The sequence below is a fragment of the Mycteria americana genome, chromosome 5, assembly GCF_035582795.1.
Source record: "Mycteria americana isolate JAX WOST 10 ecotype Jacksonville Zoo and Gardens chromosome 5, USCA_MyAme_1.0, whole genome shotgun sequence".
In the NCBI taxonomy this organism is placed as follows: Eukaryota; Metazoa; Chordata; class Aves; order Ciconiiformes; family Ciconiidae; genus Mycteria; species Mycteria americana.
The window spans coordinates 49,650,116-49,673,730 of record NC_134369.1 but is presented as its reverse complement, the minus strand read 5'-3'; the positions used below and the strand labels follow the sequence as shown (position 1 = coordinate 49,673,730).

At 43.4% G+C, this 23,615-nt stretch overlaps 2 protein-coding genes across 6 annotated transcripts in view; one reads left to right on the top strand and one right to left on the bottom strand.

Moving 5' to 3' along the window:
- Nucleotides 1–23,615, bottom strand: part of NRXN3 (neurexin 3) — a 983,905-nt gene that overhangs the window by 949,711 nt on the left and 10,579 nt on the right. The gene's annotated exons all lie outside the window — the stretch shown is intronic.
- Nucleotides 9,346–23,615, top strand: part of ISM2 (isthmin 2) — a 411,356-nt gene continuing 397,086 nt past the window's right edge. For both annotated transcript variants that reach the window (XM_075503359.1, XM_075503357.1), the window contains exon 1: nt 9,346–9,355. The gene's annotated coding sequence lies outside the window, so the exon portion shown is untranslated. The remainder of the gene's footprint in view (nt 9,356–23,615) is intronic.

Here is a 23,615-nt window from a genome sequence, read left to right as displayed (position 1 = left end):
ATAAGGGGCCATGTGAATTTATGACCAGGTGCAAGACACTCAACATAGTCCCCCAGTCTAGAAGAGAGCCCATTCCTTTTCATTCCTCCTGCCCATCATTCCCAAAACAACATCCTTCATTGCAGACAGCAGCAGGGGTGGGGGAGAAGAGTGCCAGAGGCTTGCACGTCCCACATGTTGTCTTTTCACAAGATGCTGAATTCAGACCAAATGTCATTCAGTATTTTTTCCCTTTGTCACATAAGACCACTTTTCAGAATCAACTACATAAATCCCAGAATAAATTAGCCCCTTAAAAAAAAGAGGAGCAAGACTATGTAAGTGATAGCGTCGATCACAGAAAAGGCATATCTTTGAATGCAGTGTCTGTTTTGGGCAGAGCCCACCAATCCCAGAAAATGTACTTTAAAAAAATGCCTCTCGTAACTTTTTTAGCATCCCAAGTTTAGTCTTGCCCTGAGTAGGCTACACTTATAACACCATGAGGGAAGAACCCCTGAAATCTCATGGGATTAGACTAGATCTATATTTTCCTTCCAAGGCAGCCCTCCAAAGAAAAAAATTAACTTGTTTGGGGAAACAGTGGGCCAGGTCCATAGGTAGCATTCTTCCCTGGAGGCTTGTACCTTGCCCAGGAGTTGTGCTGCTGCAGGTATCATCTTTCCATAAGACTTCAAAGCAATACATTAACGATTTGGACTACTACAGGTCTTGGACCACTTCTGCCACAAGTCTAGGAGCATGACATGCTGGGTGCTTTAGCTACATACCAAGGTCTAAGAATGTATTCTCCTTTCCCAAATATCCCCTCCAGTTTCCATCAGTATTCCCCCTTCCTGTCCAAACCAGTTGTGTTGCTGTGAAACCGGTGCCACCTGTCTTCCCGAGACACTTGCATTTCAGTGGTGAGTGAGTGATTCCTGTGCATGTTGCTTTTTGTTTATCACTTTCTGTTGCTTTTTGTTTATCACTTCGTAATGGCTCCCTGCGGTACATCACACATATATCAAGCTATCCTTCCCTAAGGAGGTAATAACCCAAATAAAACAATGCACAAAGAGGGGAGGGAATGTTGCATCAACTCATTTAATTTCCATAGCTTCTACTAAACATGTATGTCAGATCTGATGAGTGTTATTTGTTGCTTTTCCTCTTTTAACACATAATTATATCTAAGAACTGCTGTCTTGGCATGTGAGCCTGGAAGGACACTTAGCACTGAAAGTTTGCCTGAAAGTAATTATTTTTAGGTAGGAAAAGAAAACAAGTGTCAGGCAGCAATGCATGCACTGAGGATGGACGGCAAAGGGAGGTGAGAGCAGGGGCAGAAGGAAGGAGCAGACCTTAAACACCACTGCAGAATGTGAGCACGACGCCAAAGAATTTACAAGTCCACAGCTAGGACTTAACGTGTTACCTGGGAAAATCAGTGGCAGTCAGAGAAGATGATCACACATTTCAGAAGCGAAAGAAGGGAGCACCATAAGCTACTGTAAATGTTTCTGATAATCCAGCAGCTGCCCCAAAACTTATTCTAAGCAGGTACAAAGCTCTAGACCCATGTTGTCCTCTCATCCTCCCTGCACTCCTGAAAAAGGAGCAGGCACAGCTGCAGCCCTGGCTGCCTCGGGGGCCCGGGAACAGCAGGCAGCCCCACCAGGGTGTCTGTGCTCCAGGAGGAAATCTGTGGGATGTTTAGGGAATAAAAAGGATCCGCAGATAGAAAGGGCAAAGGAAAGAGCTAACCAAGGGTGAGTAAGGGATAAACACATTAAGCAAATAAGAGAAGAGGCAGTGGGCTGTAACTGATACACTGCTTGAAATAATACTTATTTAACTGTGCATGAATTAAACAGGTCATGAAGCTGTTAAAAAGGGGAACAATTAAGTGTTAAGAGCTACACAAGCATCTCTAAAACGGTAGTTTCTCAATGGCAAGCAACAGGGGCAGACAGCAAGGGGATTTCCTTTTACCCATATTTTTTGTTCCGATGTCCCTAAGAGCAGGCATCCCCTATCCTAACCGGGTTTACTCTTAGCTTTCTTTTTGCTGTACCTTTTTTGGAAAGTCTCCACCCAACACAATTTCTGTATACACTAGCCGCATCAGAAAAGTCACTGTTTGCAACTCTGCAACACTTTTGCAGTATTTACCTATATGGCAGCCCAGGTCATTAGTGTTACTTCCCATACTAAATACAAAGGGAGTTTCTTGTATTGCAGACACCCCCCCATGTGGTATCTGCTGGCAAATGCTGATTTTCAAACGGTGAAAGTACTTGTTTTTTGTTTTAAAACACACATGAGAAAGCACTGCTTTCTTTGTGAAGACAAAAATGGCATATAGCCAGTCAGTCCTCACAAAAGACCCTACAATAAATACCACTGGGGCATACAATTGAAATTGCCATGCAACTCCTCAGAAGAAACCCTGTAACACCTGTGCAGTGCGGTGTGCCACTCCACTGTGGTGCACAATTAAAACTGTGGTTGCATATATCTACAAAAGGGACTTTTAATAAGAAACCTGTGATGCAGTACCTTACGGCTGGTGGCTCCACAATTAGAAGAAATCTAATGCCTCAAGAAAGGTAGAAGATAGAGATGGCAAATAGGCAGAGTGACCAGATTTGGGGGGCTGAGTTGACTCTCCTTCAGACCCTCTCATCTGAGACGTTCTCTCAAGTTCTCTTCATGTCTTTCTGGTTTGTTTTCAAAAGTACTGTTTAAAGCATGTCCCCAGTTTCTTCCTCTTCCATCAGCACTACCTCCCTCCCCCCTTAGGGACCTCCTAGCTGCCACAGGGACTGAGGAGGTACATCATTCCCCGATTAAACAGGGAGCATGCAGAACCCATGGATAACAAAAAGCCCAGCGACCATGAGACTTACTGCTGCGCAGATGGAGGTTTCTCCACTTTCTCCAGCTCAGAGCACTTCAAACACAGAAAGGTCTGCCTCTTAACAAAAGACAAGGCAGAGTTTGCTTTATCCTATACACAAGAGTGCATTTATTGCTCCTTTGTAAAGGGCTGAGCCGCAAGCCGGTGCTGTTTGCTTTTGTTCTTTGATGCTAATAGCTGGGTTGAAAGGGATCAGCAGGGCTGCTGCCTTTGTCTGGTGCAGCCCCAGCCATCTGGGTGGGGCGGAAGGGGAAGGAGGAGGATGAAGGAGAGCGGGAGGAACAAAGCAAACATTATTATAGCTCAGATCATTCCCGTGCCTGCAGAGGAAACATCTGAGGTATTTTTAACTCTAACATTTTTAACAAGAAGTTTAGGAATAAGGGAAGGTGTCATGAGAGTGTATTTCTCTCTCCAACTGGAAGACAAGGACAGCACAGACTTTCTATGCACACCAGTCCTACCAGTACTCATCACCTTGACCTGAAGAGACTTGCTTTCGCTCCCATCTCCATGGTCCATCCAATCTTGTCCCCCCTTTTGATGGGCTGTGGACACCTGTCTTCTGCCAGCTAAACTGAGAGCCACTGACTGAATTCACACATCACAAACCAGCTGTCAGGCAGGAGCATCCTAGGCTAAGTGGAAATAAGCACCTAGAAGTGAATGGCACTGTCTTGTACTACGAGTCCCTCAAGCTCCCCGGCACCCCCCTCCAGGGCTCTCTGGTTACCCTCTCTCTGAATGCCAGTGTGTGGAGAGGACTGGGGAGCAGGTAGAAACTGGGGAGAGAAGGAGGGCAAAAGTTGTAACACTTAGAGGCGTCTTTTTGTCATGGGAGACCCACTCCCAAATAAGAGGAGATCCTGCCTTTAGACAGGAAAACGACCTTATTCTGAAGCTCATTCAGTTACTGACACCTAAAAAAGCTTTTCTAAAGCAGATTTGGCTCTCATCATACAGAAAATGGAGATAGGTACAATTTCACTGGCAGAAGCATGACTGGTTGGGAACTCTCAGTCACTTACTTTGGCTTACTGATATATATGAAAACATCTCCGAGACCATAGATTGATGCATTTATGGCAGCCTGTGAAATGACTCAAGAGATATGTGATGAGCCAGCCTGGACTCCTCTGGTGTGGTAGTAAGAGATGCTGGTGACTCAGAACAGGGTGATTTCTTCTTAACTGAGCTCTGATGCAACACTTTAACAATACGATGAAGAGCTGCATTTTGGCTGAGCTGGAAACCCCTCAAATTGCAATAAGCAAAGTCTTCATTAATTTGATACTTCATCAAACAAAGTATTAATTCCAGATGCTGATTTGGCAAGTGGTCTCATTCCATCCTAACCTGGTCTGTTAAGGTAAAAGTAAACATATGGTTCTACTTCACCTCCTACGCCAAGCTGTTGGGGACCAGTATTGGTGGTGCAAAACTGTACAGACTCCTTGTCTTTCTCTTCAGGACACAGTGGTTCAGGGGCATAAAAAGAAATAGCATTTACATTGTTTAAACAGCTTCTAACAACAATTTGCTTGGGTAAAGACGGGCTCTGTAATGAGATCAGTTCCAAGCATTAGCACAACATGCCTGCAGTGCCCATGCTCACACCTTGAAGACTGTTGTATATATGGTTAACTAGGTTAAAATCTTGGTTCCATTAAATTCATAAAAGACTTGACAGTTACTTTGATAGCATCATTATTTCATCCCTCATATTTACTTAACATCTTTTGTCTTTGGTAGTAGGCTCCATCCCTGGTGTCCTTCCACTGATTCCAATGGAATTGCCACAGAAGTAAATTTGACTAATTCTATTTCATTTGCTAAACATTTAGGATACTGAAACAAATCCAAAACCACTCGAGCCTATGATGTCTGTCACTGAGCTGCACACTGGGATCATGAAGAACTTCACAGTACTAGCAGGTGTAGGCCTTATTGTCTCACTCCAGAAGAATAGGACCCTGTAATTTGTGTTAATGGAGTGTTGAACACTTCTGATTTTATTCAGTAGAGACAAGTGGTGACACATACATAAACAAGTTCATTACAATCAATTACGTTTCTCTGTGTCCTTTGTCCTATGGGATCTCTTAGGCTTCAGTCTCCTGGGAATAGTACTCACTTGATATGTTGCATAGAATTGCAGACATTTGTGGTACTGTGCCTTTGCACAGCTAATACTTGGGATCCCAAAGCACTTATTAGCTGTGAATATAGGAATCATTCATCCAGTACTGAAATGCAGCCAGCTCTGAAGTGAAAGAGACAGATGTTTAACAGCTTATAGGAACGCCATACAGCAATTTAGCGTGTCAGAGTTAGAACAACAAGAACTACTTAAAGAGGCAGAATGAAACTTGGCTGATTCTACTAAAAGTGCCATGTGATTTTAAAGCACTCCTGATTTAAATGAGGTGAAGGGATTTGATTTCAAATCTTATTTGAATGATTAACAGTGATTTGATGCCTCCAGTGCTCTTCTCCATACATTAATGTCATGGGCAGCCTGCACGGGGTCAAATGTGAGGTTCACTGACACGTGCCTGAGTATGTCACCCTCTAAAGTGTATGAAGCTTGACTGGATCCTGTATCTACTAAACAAAACGGACCCTTTACCTCAAGGGGCCAAGCTTTCTCCTCTCAGGCAACCAAGATACTCAGGCAGAGTGTGCACTATAGCTAGCTGGGGAGACATTTGCAAGCCACTATGGTTTTGCTGCAATTGCCTGGCCATTTAGAAAAGTGCTTTCATGTCAACATGGTACAGATGGATTAAGTATGCCTATTGCTTTCAGAAACCAATGCACAGAGTTACTTAGCTCCAGCAAGAGTAAAAAACAACAAAAAAAATCTTAGAGAAATGAATTCATAATAATCCCTCTAATTAACTCTGTATCATTACTATTCTTAGATAAAGCTGCTTGCTGATTTCACGGCTTTCAAAGTACCATCCTCTCCCACGCATCCCAACAAATATGCTCATGTACATTCCTCAGGGCCCTGGCTGCACTGCTAGGGAAAAAGTCAATAGTTCTGTAGCCTACTGCTAGCAAAAATCCAACTGGAATTTAATTACTCAGTGCCCTCCAAACAATCTGTTGATCTTCACTTAAACTGCCTAGATACATTGCCTGAGCACTCCAGGATGAAGCTTCTTTCTATTTCATCCTAGGTGGCTGGGCACTGGAGGAAATAGAGGATCTGCTCCCTGCTATTTTGCACAGCACTCCCGTACATCTCCATTCAGCCAGTTGTGTCCACAGTCTTGTGGAGCACACAAAGATACATAACTGTATAACTTCTGAAGGGCAGGTGCAAGCAGAAAAAAACAAAAGTGTCCTCTGTATTCACCATAGATAGAATGAGAAGAAACTTACGATGCAGAAAGGGAAGTTTTGGGTTAATGTTAGAAAAACTTGGTAGCAACAGGGTAGTGAGGCTCTGGAATAGCTTGGCTACTGGGAGTTAGCCACCAGCATTGGAGACTATTAAGAAAAGACTATACAAGTATTTCTCATTAATTTTTCAGATACACCTGATCTTGTCTTGGAAAGACTAGTTGGCCCTTGAGACCTTTTCCAATCCCATTTTCTATTATTTTATTATTCTAATTCAAAACGCACTCTCCCCAGACAATCCCGTCAGCAACAGCTGCCAGGCATCACAAGCTAAGAGCTTCAGTAATGAAGCAGGGCAGACACCAAGGCTGAGCCTCTGACAGCAGCCAAGTGCAGGTACTCAGGGAAGAGTCAAAGGAACTGAGAAAATTCACAGTACCCTTATTAAGAGCTTCCAGCAATGACAGACTGGTGGAGGTTGCATCCTGATCAAAATGTTTAACAGTCCTTGACAGACTTTTCCCTCCTTGAATTTGTCTGGTCTCTTCTGGAACAAGAACTGATGCGGTGTGAAACAGTATTTTCATTTGTTCATTTAAAACCTGCAGCTGAATATATCGCATTGGACATCCCCTACCTGTTGCTTTATAAAATACTATAAATAAACATTCTCAATTCAGCATCACCACAGCACTCTTGATTATCACTATCTACCTCACCTCCTGCTTTAGCCACTTCTTTTCTAAACTGAAGAGTGCGGGTCCACGAAGACCCTCTGCATATATATGGCAGCCATTCTGTGCCTACAGTGAAAAGACATCTAAGTTGTCTACAGCAGGACCAGTTTTGAATTTTATTCTTGGGTTAGTTGTACTGGGCCATTTGTGTAACTAGTATCTTTTAGCACAGGTCTAAACCTATTGGAAGCCTGTCCCTCCCCTAGGGACATACAGTAGTACACAATCTGGCCAAAAATCCAATGAGAACAAAGCTATTATTCTTGTCAGAAACACAGGCTGACAAGTTTATGAATAAGAAATACAGACTGTGTTTGAACAAATCAGCCTAAGAGCACTCTACCTCTCTGGAGATCCTTGTTTCTCACCAGGACCTGGTGCAGATCCAGACCCCCTCTTCTCTTTCTGTTCAGCAGTATCACGCATGCAGCCCTATGAAGAGCACTCATCTGCCCTAGAATTCACTTGCAACACTTGGGCCAAGAACAAGCTATAGCTCCTGTGAAGGAGGAATAGATACCAGAGGACAAACAAAGCATGTCATAGAAAAACACGGACACTCTGATAGTGTGTGCCCAAGTTACACGTGTACAGTACACAGTCTCCTCCACAAACACTACAATTTGTCATTCAATGTTCCATACAAACAGCAAAAGCCACCATACGGTTCATCGTGTTACGTATTAGAAGTGCCAAAGCTCTTTCCACCTAAGTGACCACTCACGGAAAAAAGGGGACTAAATGACTTTCCTGCCTTTAGCTACAATATTTGGGACCACTATTTGTAAGCCATTCATATATTAGGAACAGTGGCAGGGTTACACAGAAAGTTGGTTTTGCACTTTCATAGGTCATCTTCAGTGGTAAAAAGAGGAAGATGATTTCTCTTTCCCTCCCAGCTCAGATGAAACAAGAACCTAAGACCTTCTAAAGGCATACATTGCTCATACTTCTGCCTGTTTTTTCACACTTCTATAACATTACCTAGGCATGTCTGTACCTGCTTCCATGCAAGCACTTATGGCTGGAAACTCCTATCCTCATTCAGATTTCCCTTCAAGGTGAGAGAGCCTCACACTTTGCAAAGCCTTTCAAAAACTACTTGCAAGAGAATTGTTACATTCCCATGGACAGCTGCTCCCTCATGTTCTAACTACAGCTGAAACCAGCTTCCCATTACAAGCCAAATTTTCTCTTGACTTTAACAAGGACTAAATCAACCAATGTGACACTTCAGTGGCTGCATCGTATCATAGTGAAAGATGTTCCTGTAAGCTGGAGGGGACTCATACAACAGATCTTAGGGATACAGGAGCCAGTTTCTCTCCAACAGCCTTCCTATTTTAATTGATTTAGGCATCAGGAAGGGATGGCAGCTGGATGGATCTCCCTAAATGAAATACCCTCCCCACCAGGAATGCCTTCCCTGGATTCACCAACATAGCTACTTCTTCTCAGATCTCTCAGATCCAGCAAAGGCAATAATGCTAGAAGGTTATCAAGACATAAAGACAACAAGGAGCTTGCTGATGATAATGCACAACAGTGGGCTTTCCCATGCTGGCCACCACAAAAATGAACCTATTTTTGAGCAGTCTTGTGGCTTACACTGAAGTGAACTGGCCCTGTGACCCAAGAAGCTAAAACTAGTCTCATTGCAGGTACTCTGCTATCTGCTCAAAGTACTGAAATCAGGCCAGTGGTGTTTCACCTTTGTCTCCATCACCTGCAAGACTGACACAGAGACTGGAAACCAGGGCATTACTCACCATATGCCACAGAAAGAGAGTACCTCTCCTCCTATTGAGCAAGAACCTGCACACATGCTGAGTATTTTCAGCTTTGTCTTGTTCTCAGAACATCACCATGACAGCTACCAAAGGCATTTACTACCCCCAAATCCATTGCAAATTGTGCTGCCTCCATTCCTCTCTTATCATCCAAAAAATGATGGACAGGAATGAACTTTGGGCATATTCCCTGTGACATATATAGCACTAAGGATATTCAATAAATAGTAACACAAAGAACAGTAAAAGGAGTTAATACAAGGAGATTTGGAAAAAAAGTGATAAGTAAGCAGAGAAAGGGCTCGTTAAGCCTATGAAGTGGTCCAAGCTATAATCTATTTGCTGTACCCAGTCTTGGAATTAATAAAACAAATCCCTCGATAAGTCTGACAGAGTTATTAGAGGATGTTAATATTCCCCTCAGAGCACTCTGAAGAAGTGGAGCTGGAGCCACAGAAAGTTGTGACTTGCCTAGTGAGGAAAGGGTGGAGGTAGAGGAAGGGGGACCCTTCTCCAAACCCACCTGACTCTCATTGTCACCATTGCTTACTCCTACCCAGCCTGCCCTGGAAAGGGTCAGAGGCTGCAGAACAAGGGGGAAACCTGCAAGGAGGAGAACTCCCCATCCCCACTTCTGCTGCTAACCTAATCTTACACGAGGCAGGAAGAGAGATGCTGCTCCACTGGTTGAGCTCTGTGCTATCTGAGCCCTTCCCTGCTCACAGCAGGCCTGGGTGCTGGCCACAGCAGGAAGGACATCCTGTACCACTGCTTCAGAGGCCACCACCTGAGCTCTGAAGAAGCAGCAGCTTGTGCAGCCTTGGAGGGCAAGGAACGCTCCTTTGCCCGGTTACACCTGGCACTTACTAGTGCCATATGCCAACACTCCTTGGGCTGCATCGCAGCATCCCAAGACGGAAACGGCATGGTACATCCATCTGCAAGGCACACGGATGTTCCATAGAAATTGAGAGGTCGCATTTTCCACATTAAAAGGGATCTCTAGCAGGCTCCACCCAGTAGCCCAGATATTATATATTGGCAAACTGGTAACAACAGATGAGAACAAGGCTGAAGTACTCAACAACTTCTTTGCCTCAGTCTTCACTGGCAACCCCACACCTCTCGAGTGGATGGACCGCAAGGCAGGGACTGGGGGAGCAAAATCCCTCCCACTGTAAGAGAAGATCAGGTTCAAGACCACCTGAGGAACCTGAACATACATAAGTCTATGGGACCTGACGAGATGCATCCCAGAGTCCTGAGGGAATCGGCTGATGTAGTGCCAAGCCACTCTCCATGATATTTGAAAAGTCATGGCAGTCAGGTGAAGTCCCTGGTGACTGGAAAAAGAGAAAAGTTTTTAAAAAGGGTAGAAAGGAGGACCCTGGGAACTACCGACCTGTCAGCCTCATCTCTGTGCCTGGGAAGATCATGGAACAGATCTTCCTAGAAGCTATGCTAAGGCACATGGAGGACAGGGAGGTGATTCAAGACAGCCAGCATGGCTTCACCAAGGACAAGTCCTGCCTGACCAAACCTAGTGACCTATGATGGAGTGACTACATCTGTGGACAAGGGAAGAGCTACAGATGTTGTCTATGTGCACTTCTGTAAGGCCTTTGACATGATCCCCCACAACATCCTTCTCTCTAAATTGGAGAGATATGGATTTGATGGGTGGACTGTTTGGTGGATGAGGAATTGGTTGGATGATCGCATCAGAGAGTAGTGGTCAAGGGCTCAATGTCCAGATGGAGATCAGTGACAAGTGGTGTCCCTCAGGGGTCTGTATTGGGACCAGTACTGTTTAATATCTTCATCAGTGACACAGACAGTGGGATTGAGTGCACCATCAGCAAGTTTGCAGATGACACCAAGCTGAGTGGTGCAGTTGACACACCTGAGGGACAGGATGCCATCCAGAGGGACCTGGACAAGCTGGAGTAGACCCTTATGAGGTTCAATAAGGCCAAGTGCAAGGTCCTGCACCTTGGTCAGGGCAACCCCCAGTATCAATACAGGCTGGGGGATGAAGGGATTGAGAGCAGCCCTGTGGAGAAGGACTTGGGGGTACTGGTGGATGAAAAGCTGGACATGAGCCAGTAATGTGCGTTCACAGCCCAGAAGGCCAACCGTATCCTGGGCTGCATCAAAAGAAGCATGGCCAGCAGGTCGAGGGAGGTGATTCTCTCCCTCTACTCTGCTCTGGTGAGACCCCACCTGGAGTACTGTGTCCAGCTCTGGAGCCCTCAGCACAAGAAGGACATGGACCTGTTGGAGTGGGTCCAGAGGAGGGCCCCAAAAATGACCAGAGGGATGGAACACCTCTCCTATGAAGAAAGGCTGAGAGAGTTGGGGTTATTCAGCCTGGAGAAGAGAAGCTCCAGGGAGACCTTATAGTAGCCTTTCGGTACTTAAAGGGGACTTATAAGAGAGATGGGGACAAACTTTTTAGCAGGGCCTGTTGTGATAGGACAAGGGGTAATAGTTTTAAACTAAAAGAGGGTAGATTTAGACTAGATAGAAGGAAGAAATTTTTTACAATGAGGGTGGTGAAACACTGGAACAGGTTGCCCAGAGAGGTGGGAGATGCCCCATCCCTGGAAACACTCAAGGTCAGATTGGACGGGGCTCTGAGCAACCTGATCTAGTTGAAGATGTGCCTGCTCATTGCAGGGGGGTTGGACTAGATGACCTTTAAAGGTCCCTTCCAACCCAAACTATTCTATGATTCTATGATATTGTATCTTCGGTATCATGGTATCTCTTTGTTGGGAAGTCTAAGTAGAATTATTAATATTTCACCACTGAATCCAACTCACGCAATGTTATACACGTCCCTAAGATTCCTGAGATTATATATCTCTTCTTGAAAAAGGGGGGGGGGGGAATAAAACTCCCCCTTTCTTTCTCAGTACTGATTATAGCTAATACAGATTCAAATCTAGGTTTATTACAGGATTCAGATTGGATTAATCTGTAACTCAGTTCTGTATTGGCAGCCTTGTGGAAGACAGTGTATTCAAGGAGTCAGTGATCTTGACCAGGCCATGTCTGCTCTGTTGGGCCTTGTACTTAGGGCTTGAGAAGCCTATACGTTAGCGGGAGTAGCCACTGCATGGGAACCTGCTGGAGCGCCCTGTGCCAGCCTGTGCTGTGTGCTGGGGGGTGTTATGACAGATATAACATCCCAACCCAGCAGGAGAAGATACATGACTCTGTTTGCTACACAAAATAAATGGCACTACAGCATGGGAAGGAGGAGGAAAATCCATCCAAGGTCCATCTGATGCTGCCTGAAAGCAGGGTTCCCAACCTCTGAAGTGATGTAAGATTTACTCACTATCTATATTCCTCTTTTTATTATATCTTATTAAAATGTCTATTTTATTACATCATTTTTTGTTAAGCCTTCTTATTTAGGTCTGGAAAAATCCCTGCACACTATCTCTCACTCACCCACCCGCTCCCCAGTGTGGAAGAGCTCTAAGGGAAAGACTCCTCAGAAAAGGCTGCCACAATGCTGGTTAGCCACCTGGTGCCATCAGGTGCTAAGATTTGTGTTTCAATAGGTCTCTCTGGCCAAGGAACCACTCACAGTCTCCTGTTCTAAACACTCATCTCTCTGAATTGCCTACTGATTTGAAAATAAAGACCATGATCTTGAAATTTACTTGGTATCTATAATACGCTTAGCATGCCTCTGGGTTTGGTATAAGTAAGTATCAACTAATTATTGATTCATTCACTCCAATTCCAATTAGGATGGAGTTCCAGTGTGCCTGTAAAGTGAGAACTCTATTTATTACACATAAAAATATATAGTGCATGCTCCTCCAACTTATAATAATCACCCTAAATACAGCATGAGTAATCAGAAGAAATGCATCTTTTTTGCTCTCCCTCCTACACCTACATATCATATTTAGAGTATGTGTTAGTGAGTTTTATATTCAACGTTATTGCTGTATTTGCTGCTGCAATATATATATTTAAATTAAATAGAAGTCATCAAGAGGGTCTATTGGAAGCATTTTCCTTGTTTATTGTTGAAAAGCGCTGCTTGGAAAAGAGTAACTGCTGACTTAAGTAAATGTGAAACATAATGACGGGAAACAGCTGCATTCTGCATCTTTCAAAACACTAAATTTTCTTGTGTGAATGTCTAAATGTAGACCTCCAGCCTGCAGCAGGATGCATGCAGATGCAGACCCAAGTGCATAATCACAGGGCAGGGCAGGACCTCGTACCCGCTGAATTCAGCAGATGTCTCTCTTCATTGAATGGACTAGGATCAGGCCCCTAAAATCACCAGCACTTGAATGCAGAAGTTTGGGTTTGTTTTTTCTATACATAGTCCAAAACATTTTTGATTAATGTGTTAACATAAGACACGTAAGCTCATATCCAGAACAACAGAAAAAAGCCAGAGAAGGTGTAGAAAAAAGAGCTGTACATCTTTTTGGTATTGAAAAAATGTTTTAAAATTTCTACTCTTTCTTAAATCTCTGAAAGGGAGTGTGTGCAATAAATAGCTTCCATGTTCATTTTCTCACATCTGTTATACAAAAGACACTGCTGAGCAGTATGAAGCTTTTCACCTCCAAGCCACCAGTTCAAATCTGCTGTATGTCAATAAAGATTCAAAGTTATTCCCAGCTAGCAGTCCTTCCATGACCTAAGTGAAAGCAGATGAGTGGAGTCCTCAATTCATAGCCTGGCTGATTTCTGAATCCAGAAATGCCACCATCATAATAATTGGCTTCCTACAGTACACAAACGTGTTGAGCACTGTATAAACTGAGAAAGCATAACCCCCTCACCAAGAAGACTGCCAAACACACCGTCAGACACTAGCACTACTTGATACCTCACCTGGGTCTTGAGCACAGAAAGAACACAATTGGTATTTCTATTATTATTTCTAAATGCAGTCTCTTTGCAGAAAATTTCCACCAGATGCTTGTTGCATGAGTAAAAGCTAGCACCCCTCCTCCAGGAACTGTTATGCCTCACCAGCCGGGATCCAGCTCTTAAGTGTTCATGCACCAAAAGCATGGAAAAGGAAGGTGTTAGGACCAGCAGCATATGTCAGGCTGTCCCAGGGTATTTGTACCTCCACGTCTGTGATACAGTTATGGAGACCCACAGCCCTCTCTTATTCCCTGAACAATTCAGGGCCCATAACCGCAGCATGAACCAGGGAAAGCTGCTCAGCTTATTCTGATTACATCTTACAGAGCCTCATTCACTGCCAGGTGAGTAATCAGGCCCATACTTAAAGAGCTAATAAAAACTTCCTTCACCAGGGAGACTCAGCCCTGAAACAAAACAATAACCATTAGGGAGCAGAGATGCAATTCATCTTTGGATTTCAGTGATGGTCATAAGTACTGTTGCTGAGGGATTTGGAAGAGGGACTGTGCCTTCTTTTCTATGTCCTCTAATTACTAAAAGGGTAATATCTGTTCTCTCTTCTTCAAGAATATGTCAGTATGGATCCCACGGGAAATGACTGGAAAGCAGCAGCCTTCCAGGACTGTAGGAGAAAAGTATTTCAGCTATACCAAGGAGTGACTGAAGGATGGTACTCCTGAACTGGCATCTGACCTAACTGCCTTTTCAAAGACATAATGTTTAACAAGATAAAAAATTGATTATTCTGTATTGCCACCTCAGAACATGTTGCAGAAACAGACCCTAACATCTGCTTCTGAGTTCACAGAACCACAGAATCACAAAGTAGTTGAGGTTTGAAAGGACCTCTCAAGACCATCTACTCTGACCCCCCAACTCCCTCAGGGTCATACTAGAGCAGGTTGCTTAGGACTTTTACTAGCCAGGTTTTTGCTGTCTTCAAGGATGGAAGACTATGCAACAGTTGGTGAAGTGTGCCTGGATATACAAAACAGCCCACTCATTTAAAGAGAGCTGGATATAGCCTCTAAGTGGTTCAGAAAAGTGTATCTTTGATGGGCTGGACATAGCCATAAATACACAGGGAGGTGTTCCAAGAGATGTACTCCTTTCCCCTCCACAGAGGAATGCAAGTTTAAGAAGAGCAGCACAGATAATGATTTGCAGAGAACCCCAAGGACACGGTGGGAATGAAGTCAGAGTTTCAGTTATGGAGTTATGGAGTTTCAGTACCTGCAACTGAACGCTGCATGATACAGCTGAAGGAGCTGAAGATGAGTCTTTGTATTAGCGGACATCCACAAGAAGAAACATTCAAATATAGCACAGTCTAATGCTGCTTCAAAGCAAACTTTAGAAAGCAGACATTGAGGCTTCAGGTAGAATTTAAGTCTCTAATAAAAAACATTCAATATAATGTAGATCTTGAAGGATTACTAATACTGGTAATACTGAATTTAAAACAGAATACATGATTGGATATAACTGCATAAGTATGTGATATGCTGATATTGTTGAAAGGTGAACCCCAAGAACTGAGTATTAATCCAGCACGTTGCAAGAACAGCATGTAGGGGCCATCTTTTTACCAGGGGCTTGCACAGGTTCAGATAGCTTTAAGCAGCTCCTATTTAAAACTCGCACTGTGATAAGTAACTCCTCCTGGATGAGAACTCGTTGACTTGTATGAAAATCTCCTGAATCTGTAAGAAACAAACTGGTCACCATATTCAGCTGCTCACCTCCCACCTGTCAGGCACAGCAGCCACTCAACTAGGAACATTACTATTCTGGTGTACATCCACGTAAGATGGAAGAAGGGTGGGGGCCAGGTGGACATCTAGACAGGTATGACAACCCAAACACTGTCATTTGATAAAAGGTGACCAAGAAAATCATAGCCTTGTACCACCTAATCCTGGATATTAGGCAGCGTACATGGGGAAGTAATAGAAAACTACACCGTTGCAAAATTAAGCCAATAGAAACCTAGCACAGGCAGTATATGGAGCAGTAGATGGAGCACATGCTATCTTCCCTTGTAAATAAGTTTGTCATGAAATATCTGTATTAACAGAATGTATAGAATAACATTTATAAGGTCTTTTTCAGCAGCCACCAGTTGCTGGATATCAAAAGTCTGGTGAGGAAGCTTGCCAGCTTGGAGGCGTAGAGCAACAGGGTTAATAACACTATATCCAGATCCTCATGATTTCCCAGTGAGAGAACAATTAAGTACATCTCCCTGGCTGTTTATATAATGTAACGTTATATGTACATATTGCTTATCAGTCGTGCCATAACAGAACTCTGTAAAACAAGCAGAAACACTATGCAGACCAGCCTGACAACTTTCTATTCCAGGACATTACTGTAATTTCATCTCCTTCCAAGAGCACATGACTCACCACTGCAGATAGCTCAAGTGGATATCTCTGCCTTAGAGTAATGTTGCCCTGGAATGGTCATGACCATTGTCACTGTGGGAAGGACAATAAGGAACACTCTTTTTCTCCAGGATTAGCCATAAAAAGGTGAGGTGGAAACATGTGATCCCGTTGCTTTTATGTTGCCTAGACAGAACGCATTGACCTCAGCCACGCTCCAGAAGGCCAGAAGTGAAGCCTAACAAATAGTATCAGCTCTGCACACAACCATTTGAGAGGCACTGATTCCTTCTTACCAGTGTAATACAGTTTAATCCCCCCTCGTAAATGACTAGAGTAAAAGAAACTATCCAAGAGGATATTGCCTATCAGTCATAACGTCCATGAACTTAATTGCTTGTTATGGGTGAAAGATTAACTGTTGTAGCTTCTATCTACTGGGTGAAGTAGAACACTCTTCTACTCCAAATGCTGAATGCTTGATGAACCCCCCACAATAACATGAAGAGTCAGGAAAAAAAAACCCAGGCCTTGTGTTAGGAACCCTGAGGTCAACAGCACCACTCCAAGGTACGTCCTACAGATTGGGGATGGTACACAAGAACTGTTAGCCAGTCTTGAGCCTGGAGATGTCAGCGGATAAAGGTCTACTTTACTATCCTGAACTTCAGCCAGAAGACAATATGTATGCACCTGCTAGGTTCCTTCAGACCTAGAACAGGGAAACAACCTCCCTTATTATTTGGTGTAACGTAGCATGAGCAAATGCTGCTTCTTCACTCCTATGTAATCTCTTGCATGACTCCCAGAGAAAGCAACACCCACTTCTATTGGGGGCAAGCTTTCTTATGAGTGACACCCTGAAAAGGAATAGGGAAAAAGATACAAAAAATTAAACTGGTCAGATAGCTACAGCCATACCGTGATTTACAAAAGAGGATGAGGCTGTCTCCAAAGATTTATTCACTAAACTCTGAAAGTGTTCCTAATCACCACTGCAAATTTGCAGATGTATAATGTGTGTGGGCTGTATTATTAGGGAAGAAGACGACTGTTATCCTCCAATATCTCACTAAACTTCTTGGCATGATATTCAGGTTGCTAAGAAAGTAAAATCTATTGATCTGAGAACTGCATTCACTGCAATTCAATGACAAAATGCAAAACCCTAGAAAGCACCAGTTGGGCCTTCTGGTATTTCAGAACATGCAGTTCTGTCCTGTATTACAGCTATAAAGTCTCCAGTGAAAACATTCACTTGAACCTCTAATGTCGAATATTCCATGGCAGCACCTTGCCACCATGGTAGACATAGCCATAGTGTTTGGGATGTCCAGTGCCATCTGCAAGACCACCGTGGCCAATCCCCTCTTTAATAATGTCTAAACACATCTCTGTTAAAAATGTGGTAAATGACACGCTGCCACCTTTCAGTAGTTCTTCAGAGCCACATTTGGTTTTGACTGTTCCTTATAATTTTATGCCCTACAGAATCTCCTTCAGGAAATGCTTGACTGTCATATAAAAAAATCGTATGTTGCCAGAAGTAATGACTCTAGACATATTCAGTCCCACAGGAGGAACTGGAATCCCTTCTCCACTCATTTTGCACTCAGTATTACTCAACTGATGCTGGCAAAGAGCTCTGGCATGGTTCAAGGGGCCTATTTATTACTACAGTAATTTTGGTTGGACCATCTGTCATCCTGTAAGCTATACTCGATATCTTGATCTCCAGAGTCTCTGAAACTCTTAAGAACAACTTCTGAGCATTAACAGCACCTTAATATACCCTGGTTTGCATGATACTACTTCACCAGATGACAAGGATATAACAGGTCCTTTGGTAGTAAGCATTAGTACTACTTTGTCACTAGATTTTACTCTTCACAGTCTTTCTTCATACCAATAGGGAAAGACATTTTCCATTGTCTCAAATGCAATGCAGACCACCTTCTTACCAACTCCAGATCGCTCAGCAGAGCACAGTCTCATGACATACAGATTATGGTTGGTTTGCTGGCCAACTTTGGGCTATTCCTGACAAGGTTTGAGGCAGGACCTTGGCAATCACCTTAGAAATACAGGACCTGGCTCCAGTACCAATGATGATCAAGACAGCTTGGTGCTGCTGCCTCAGCACATGAATAACATCAGCTCCGGCTGTTTTCTGCCTGCTATCTTTTCCACACTAGTCTTTGCTTTCCTATCTGTTACAGGAGCCCCTGAATGAAGCCACCTCATTTGAGAGCAGAAGGCTGGAGCTTGTCTCCAACAGGGCCTTCAAAGACTGTTCCAGCAGATGGAGCTTTTACCTCATGTCTTGCAATTTACACATTCTTGTGGAGAATGACAACTGGGCATCTGCTCCTTTCTGAGATTCCCACACACAGAAGAGATGCCTGTTGCATCCATCCCATATAAAGATTAACCCTGGAAAATACAGAGCACTGAAAGCTGGCAGGGCTTTGAATCCCAGAGGGGTCAGGAGGAGTCAGTTCAGACAGACAGAAGCAACTCATACCAAATGGTCTAGCAGACAACAGAGATGAGAATTTTCTCAGAAATTAGTTTAGCTTGAGTGTGTTAGCCATGTTCCACTATCTAGTTCTCTGTCACAAGGCCTGGAGGGAAATGAAAGGTCACGGCACCTTTACATCTTCCTATTAAAGAAAAGGGAGACTCAAAGCTCCTACAACTCCTCTAATTTCATATATGTGAAACATGTGGGCCCAATAGGATCCACAGTGACATCTGAAGACCTAGAAGACTTCAGTCCCCAAAGCCAAGAGCAGAGGAATGAGAAAAAAAGATGACTCTTGTAGGAAAAAAGAGGTTCATGCATCACTGCATTGTTCTTACACCTGGCAAGGTTCTTGGGGCACATTTAATGAGGGCTAGGAAGGTGTGAGGAGTGTGTCCCTAGTATCAGGTGGCCAATTCCAGCAAGGGAATCAAACACCAAAAGGAGGGAGATTTACAGCCCTACCAGCAGATGCTCAGGGAACAGATCCTCAAAAGATGTTGATACTTCACTTAGCTGAAGACAAATACTAGGATGCAAATGTGAAAGTACAGCTTTACCTTCCAACTGGGTGCCTTGAAGGCTGATCAGTTTTCCATGCTTGGGCAGCCTTCCCACCTCAAACACACAGTGCGACTGGGTTCTCCCTTGCTGACTCGCTTTCTTTTTCTCCAGTTGCAGAGCCCAACCCCCAGCCTCCCGTAGCTTTGCCTCAGAGAGACTGCTTTGCCTCCCAGTGCCAGCATGCAAAAGCTGGCCTGGCCAGTCACAACCAGGAGGCTCTTCCCATGCCAGCCATGATCATCTTGACAGCTCTGCTCTCTCCTCACATCATCTGTCATCTCTCTCACTCCACCTCCCCTTCCTGCAATCAGCATCCTCCATCTACCACATATGGGTTGGGGTCAAGAGGAACGAGGATCAGTGCCAAAGTCAGAGCACTATCTGCTTCCTTCCTGCTCCCAACAGAGTGAGGAGCCCAAGAGCCAGGGTGAAACCTAGATGGGACAATTAGGCTGGAGGAAAAGCACTGAAAAGCAGTAGAGCCATAAGCAGCTACAAAAATCAACTCCTCATACTTCTGCTCTGAAGAAGGAACAGCTGGAGTGCTGGTGTTTAGGTGTGGTTTGGCTTATGAAAGACTGCCAGAAAGATTTAAGGAAAAGATCCATACAGTCACAGGTCTGGACACCACTCTCCAACCATCCATCATGGAGCTAATAGCTCTAGCAATACATCTCAGTCTGGACTCGCCGCTCTCTTTTCTGTGAGTATCTTGGGATCCACTTTGACAGCACTACCAACAAATGCCACTCCTGATCTTGGCATTGCCTGTTAGTTTAGATCTGTTTCCTTCTGGCCTAGTTTTGCTGATGAGTTTTATTACAGACCTGAAGGAATTCCAGTTATGTGCTTCACATCACCAATTAAATTCTGTTGTACACTGCACTAAAATAATCCGTAAGTAATGCTTACAGCTTCTAATAATTTAATTTAAACAGCTTCTATAATAAATGCCAGGTCAGAACTGGTAGTTACCCCTGAGCAGAGGAGTCCTACTCACACCTCTGTATGCTATGCAGTAAAACAGAGTATCTGTTGGAGGATAGTATAGTTAAATGCAGTATGTCATGATTACACAGAAAATAAGAGAGCACTTTTGGGCTAAAGAGCCTCTAACTCAAGTCTTCTCATTATGTTATTGTTTCCAGAATAAGCACAAGGTCATCATGTCCCATCTGCCACCATCTTCATTCCATGCAGAACTTTCTGCTCACATGGGTGCCTGTTGTTTGCCAGGCAACTTTGTTTTCAAGGGTAACACTAGAAACGGGACATACTGGAACCATTTTCAGTGTCTGAAGAAGAGACTTTTGGGCAACAAACACAGAAGAAAGAACTCTTCTAAAATGTTCTTTTTAGGCTTCTCAAAGAGAGCAAAGATAAAAAGCCCAGGTCTTCTCAGGAATTTGTTTTTCCATGTGATCATCTCTCAAAATAACCAAACCAAACAAAAAAGTCCAATCAAAAACTCTTCTGTCTCCATCACATATGAACAATCTTCTATAAAGTCAGATCTATCTCTCAGCTGGAAGCCCACCACCTGTCTTCAGCGGTTCATTGGAGTCACTCCACTCTGCAGCGAAGTTTCCAGTAAAACTCACTGTCTATATTGACAGTGAATGCTAGGCAGGAAGAGAAGGCTACATGAGAGCATCACCTTGGCAAGTTTGCAGAAATGCAGAGAGGAGGGGAAGTGTAAGACTCCATTACACTTTCTCTTGTCACCTTCCATCCAAGGGGATGTTCAGTAAAACATTCAAAGACTTGGAATTAGTGTTTCATTTGGTATTTTTGGTGAAATCATAAACCTCTCTCTACTGGAAACATTTAAAGGAACCGCATCTTCTCTTCCCTGTTTTGAACAGCACGTAAACCACAGATGGGTAAAACCAGCTAAAACTTTTCTTGCTACAAATCTATTTTTCCTCATTACTGACTATAAACCAACACTAAACAGAGGAATCCTTAAAGCTTAGCCCAAATAGTGCAGCACACTGGCAAGAGGTAGGGAACAAGCTGGTTCAAGATGGTTTCAGCTCACAAAGTTATGCGACAACAGCCACAAAGGGCAGAACTTCTTGGATATGGACAATCCACTCCACCAGAAAGAATAAAAAGAGATCTTTCTTTGAATTTCAATCAGCTGAAATTTTACAAGAATCCCTAAAATCCAAAGCCCCATTTTTAGCTTCACATTCAATGTAAACCACAGTATTTTGCGGCTTTTCTAGCACACTTGGATAAAACTAGATAAACTACTGCATTGTTTAATACTTAGGATTTAGCATTCTGGATTCCAATCCCACCTCAGACAGCTTCTGACTCGATACCCTTCAATAATTCACATTCTGCTTGCCTCTCAGTTTTGCCATCAGTAAAGTGGAGATAACATGCACTTCACAGTGTGGTAGAGTGATGTGAAGGCTGACTGATTTATCAGTAGTTGTGAGATGCTTAGGAATACTCTGATGAAATGTGCCACATGTATGCACAATTTATTATTAACCTGACAGCATTTTAGCTCTTTTATTTTCCTACCTTGCACACAATTCAAGTGCAAGATGCCTGAAGCACATTTGAATGGATGACATGTGGCATTTTGATTGTAGCAGGTACTACCATTTAATTCTGAAATTCACAACTTTAACATCACATTAAAGCAGGATTTTTGCAATTAATTTTCCTTCTTCAGTTTTAAAAAAAGAACATTTAAATGGCCTTGGTTTTAGGTATCAGATCATTAAAATTGTTAAAGGCAAACACAGGCAAGGAAAGAATCGCAAACAGAAATGTGCTCTTTGGGCCAAACCTTTAGAGGTGAAAAGGGATGGAAATAAATACAATATGAAGGTAAAATGATCAAAATTACTATTTAGAAGCCCAAACCAGTCTCAAGGCTCCAAGCTGCCTGAATCACTTTTCAAAATGGGAATTAAAAGTAGTATTTTTTTAAACTGACAAGATCAACAAATCTAAATAGATTTGGGTTTAGTTCTTAGTGAAGCACATCCTTCATCAGTATGAATGAAGGCTTTGCCTGACTAAAAAACATTTGGTGTATGAGGTTAATTTTAAGTTGAATACTATTTATGTGTCCAGATGTTCAAGAAAACATTTTATACAATGATCTGTACATTTGATGTCTTTTCTACAGAACAGCTCATTAATGACACTGTCTGCAAGTTCAGACAGTTCATGTGCCCACACTGCAGCACAGTCAGCCAGCCGTTCACAAGGAGAAAACAATTGGGCGAGTGTAAGGCTAGAAACTAAAACAGATGAAACCTACATTGTTTTTTCACTCCCCAACCTGAAAAGTGGCTTAAATTGTTTTAGTCAGCTTCCCAACAACAACATTTTGTCAAGTAACCAAGAGGAAACTCAAGCAATTTCAGCTCTGGAAGAAAACCAGTGGAGACTGTTACAAATGCCCCAAAATAGTGGGATATAGATTCATAGATTTTTAAGGCCAGAGGGAGCATTCAATAGGCCTACAACAGAGCAGTGACCTCCAGTATAAGTGGCAGCAGGGCTATAATTAAACACCATTGACAAATGAGGTCTGAAATCACAGCCAATTGTTCTCCCGAGATAGAGGATCTGTTACTTAGCACTTTGGTTTAGCTATCTTTTGCCTCAGGCAAACTGGGAGTCACCACACTGGCAGTGGCAATGACAGGGAAAACATCCCAGAGCTCAAGAATGGCTGTCATGCCATACTAATGCAGTGCTCAAGTGATTTTCATAGGCAGAGCCTTGCTCATCCAGCCCAAATCTCAGCTTTGACTGGCTGCATTTCAAAGAGCATTTCTTGCACAGAGAGGTATTTGTTATGCTCTTCTCTGGGAATGCCCACTGCCCAGTCCTGAGGTCCAGCTACATTTCAAACTACTTAGGTTCAATCCAACACACTACAAAGCTAAAGACCAAACTGCTGACAATCCCAACCTCTCAAATCAGCAGCTCTGGTTCTTCTTTAATATATGCGACCTTGCTGCCTTCACTGGCACTGTTCAGAGACTGCACTGTTCAATGATACCGGCACATCTGAGAAGTCAAATGGGGAATAGCCCACCCAGGTCCTGTCCACCCGTTCCTTCGGCCCTTCCTTTAGTGGAGCTCTTGACAAACAGCAGTACCTACAGATCTGTCACTTCCAATGAACTTAAATGATAACAGTGCTTCACGCCACTCTCCCCTCCTGGGAGGTTTCAAAGGGCATCGATCTGACTCATCGCCCTACCTGTGCTCCAGGCTCCGCTCGCTGTCTGCAAGCTGGAAATCTGTTCTCCTCTCTGGTCAAATCTAACCTATGCTTAGGTCTCCTTTTGCCTCCACTTGTGGGCCTAACAGTTCCCACAGTTGTAGCACAGTGGGGCTGAGTCCATGGGTTTTCATTAGAGCTTTTTAGTCAGTGTGGGAGCATATGCCCCTTCCTTA